This window comes from Elephantulus edwardii, unplaced genomic scaffold (genome assembly GCF_000299155.1).
Source record: "Elephantulus edwardii isolate Elephantulus edwardi_28Jun2011 unplaced genomic scaffold, EleEdw1.0 scaffold00508, whole genome shotgun sequence".
NCBI lineage: Eukaryota > Metazoa > Chordata > Mammalia > Macroscelidea > Macroscelididae > Elephantulus > Elephantulus edwardii.
Window position 1 is genome coordinate 157,189 of NW_006400258.1, and position 4,244 is coordinate 161,432.

Consider the following 4,244-nt stretch of genomic DNA (forward strand, 5'->3'; position numbering starts at 1 on the left):
TCTCCCTCCTCTGTTTCAGTGCAGTATACATTATTGAACCCATCTTACTCAGTCTCTCCCCAACCCCAAGGACAGTCCCATTCTACAACAGTGGCATCTGGCAGGCCTAGCTTGAGGTGGATGAGTACACCGTCGGATTTCTGAAAAATTTCTGCAGCGCTGGTACTTTATTTTTCCCAGTGTAATCATATGCAGGATCAGAAGTCAGCTTAGTTGGCGTGGCAGTTATGATAGGTGGTGCTTCTTTGGAAACCACAGGCTTTAAACCCTGCGGGCTGTAGGCAGCAGAAGCCCAGGCTCCTGCCAGTTTCTGTGTGAAACCACTGAACTTGTAATATATGATGCCCAGCACCTGGGTTCCCACAGGCTGCCTCTGCGACTGCCCCAGAAAAGGCAAAATGTAGTTAACTTTTAAAAATTTGAAAAGAAAAATGTGACTATATACAGTGACTTCCCTCAGAAATCAGATTGACTACATCTGTGGAAAGAGACCTTGAAGAAGATCAGGATTAGCAGTCAAAAGCAGGCCAGGAGCTGACAGTGGAACAAACTATCAACTACTCATATGCAAGTTAAAATTTTATATGGTACATACCAGTAATGATAAAATATACCCCCCCCAAAACTACACAAGTAGTTTGATGTAACTCATATGCAAGATAAATCAGGGATTGTCAAAGGAACAAAGACCTCCTGAGGAAATTGCTAACTTCAGGCCTGGGGAAATGAGCCTGAATGACAGAAGAAGAATTGATGTCTTTGAGTTGTGGTGCCAGAGAAGAGTCTTGAACATGCCATAGACTGCCAAGAAAACAATTATATCTGTCTCAGAGAGGGTAAAACCAAGTTTCTCCTTGGAGGCTAGGATTTTTAAGCTTCATTTCACCTACTTTGGGCACATGGCCAGGAAAGACTTGGAGAAGGTCATCATGCTCGAAAAGGTGGATTGACAGTGCAGGAGAGGAAGATCCCCAATGAGATGGATTGATACGGTAACTGGGGCAATGGGGATATCAGAATCCGTGAAACTGGCTCAGGATAGGGCAGGCTTCAGAACTGTTGTACATAGGGTTGCTATGAGTTGCAGACAATTTGACAGCACATAACAACACAAACAACTCAAAATAAATGTGCCTCCAAAATTATAGGAATATGGCAAGAAGCAATCTTGAAGGCACATGGTTCAAATCCACCAGCTGTGGGCAAACTCCTCCCATGTGGTTAACTGCCTCTGAAAACATGCTGGAAGGTTCAGTTATGGGTCGGTTCTGACTCTATGGTACACAACAACGACAACAATGTCAAAAGGATGCGGGAACCAACCGCAGGGAACTGGCTGAATCTAGAACAAGTTGACATTAAAATAATAAGAGTTTTAGTCTATAAATTAAAATAAGAACCCATGAGTAGCATGTTGATAAAAATAAATTAACAAAATAAATATGCTGGGAAGGGGAAGTTCTTCATTAGAGCAGAAACTAAACTATACATGTAAAAGAAAATCATTATTAGTTCACCATCATGGCAACAACTACTTCAGGGGAAAAAACTACTAATGTATAATAAAAGAGTGAGTGGTGTTTGAGGAACAATCAGATAATCTATATACTTATTACAATGGAAAAAATAGTAAATGTACAAAGGCAGTGGAGAAATCTGGAAGATGGCACATTAGTCAAGTGATCAAAATTACTATCACCAACTTGAAGGTTAATTAGAATCTTTGCACCTCATCTTTAGCTGAGAACTCAGCATAACTTATCGAGGTCCTGTCCCAATATATCGAAACAGTTCCGTCGAGAGAAGGGATGAGAATTAAATGAAGACGCAGAAAGCCTCTTCATTGATCATGAATCCCTCTTTTTATTATCTCTAAAAAGGCTTATATAGGTTTCCAAAAAACACACCTGCAGGGGTAATCACATTATCTCATTTAGGTTTCCAATCGAGATGGTTCTAGCCAAGATGGAATCAGTTCTGCTGGTTTTACAAAAGTATGGCTAGTCTTGCCTTGCAAGTTAGTCAGGCCTCTGACAGTTCCTCCCTTCTAAAATAATAAAAAATTGGATGCTGCCTGTCTTAGGTGGATAAGAGAACTCAAACTCAAGTTGCCCGTCATGGAGATAATGGCAATTTATGCTACTCCCTGTCTTAGGATCATGAGCAAGTCTCTTTCCTTACCCGCCATTGGCTATGCATCCTACATTTGTCTGGGGAGGGCCTTAAGTTGAATTCCATGCTTTTTACACAGCAGTTCTCTATAATGTTTGGCTAATATATGACCAATACAAGGGAGGATTCTTTAGAATAACAACTGAATCATTTTTGGTAATAGAGCCGATATAGTTAGAGATTTTGCAATGAGAGCAACTTACATTTGGTAATAAAGCTGACACTGTTAGAGATTTTACAACGAGAACAACTTACATTATATTTTGGATAATCAGCAGTGATCACATTATTACCAATTAATAAGACATATGACTCAGGTACAAAAAACATAACTTTGGCATTTGTGACATTATCTCCCTTACATTTATCCTTTGGGATACAAGAAATATTTATCGATTCCATGCTTGCAACTAATTTCCACAATTCACTTTGAAAGTTCTTCACATTAATAGTGTACATTCCTCCCACAAATCCTTTCATAGGAAGTCCATGACCAGATGTATGAAGTGGTGACCAGTCTAATACATAGGGTAGTCCAAGCGAGGTAGCATTCCAACTGTTGGTCCTTTAAAAATTACATAACCGGTATTAACATTAGATAAGAAAATGGTCATAGTGCTGTTATGATGGCATTTTCTCCAAAGTGGTTGCCAGATGCCAGCATGACCTTTCTCAAAACATGAGGAAAAGATGGTATTTATTCTACTTGCGCCATATCTGGAAGCTCGTTGGTAGAAAGCCAAATATTTCTATTGTACAATCCACGATGGGTTTCCACTGTCTAATTTTAAATATACTCTTTGCAACTTATTAACAAATAAACACGCATTTTGTGTTTACTTTTGGTAAGACAGATAGGATATCCGAAAGTATAAGTAATGTTAACATAAACATGTATGAGGGACCCATTCCATGTCGTCAGGTGCAGGAGAAGAGGATCTGGAACGTTTGCCCAATAGGTCTCTTCCATTGTCACAATGCCGCACAAGACGCTCAGGCAACCAATGAGGAGCTTGTTCATTCTGTGGAAAAACACAAACATGACCTCGACCCCAGACCAGAACTGGATAAGGCCCCATCCATTTTTTAGTCATTGGATCTTTCCATTTTACTTCTGCTTACATGACAGATTTATTTGTCCATTGCCTGTCTGCCTCAGAGCGGCCATCTTTGTCCAAAATTAAAAAATTTAAAATGAACATTATATATGCAATTTAATGCTGTTTGGGAGGTACAATTCCCCCTTCTGTAATTTGTTTAAATATGTTTTAATTGTGCTATGAGTATATCATCTGTATAGTGCATAATTTTGCACGGAAATGATTGACAACTTTCAGGGCTTACAAACTTACAGACTTTTGACATAAGGTGGTGTTGTTGATCATTCCTTGGGGGAGTAAGCGGAAATGGTATCTTTGCATGGGTTCTTGAAAATTAACAGCTGGAACACTAAAGGCAAACCGCTTACAGTTTTGGGGAGCTAAGGGAATTGTATAGAAACAATCTTTTAAGTATATAATAATTTTTTTATTGGGAAAAACATATTGGGGGTACAAGGAGGTGAGGGTTCGGGGCATAAGGGTGAGGATGGGCCAGGATGCAGCTGCAGAGATGCACAGTTTGGTCGGTGGGGGGAGCAGGTGAAGGAAATGATGAGGGTCCAGTAGGGACCAGATGCTGCAGAGGAGTGACAAGCATTTTCAAATGGTAATTAAACCAACTGTCTTATTGATTTGGGAATTGGATGCTGACTCTCTGGCTTCTTCATGCTGAACAGGAGCGTAGATGTAAAGGGGGGAAGGGAGGACACTTTATCTCCTTACTGGTGGTCTTGGGTTACAGCTTCTTGCCTTCTTGCTCTGTTAGAAGATAGTTTCCTGTCATTTGCTCCCCTCTGGACTGCAACGTGTTTTCCCAGGTCGGTCCAGTGGGGATGGCTGGTTGAACCCAGAGGCTCCATCCTCCTTTGCTTCCTTAGCTGTCAGTTGTATTTCCTTTTTGTCACTGGCACTGGGTTCAGGGTCAATTCTGGAGTAAAACTCAGTGTTAAGGTTACCTATAGGAAAGGGAGC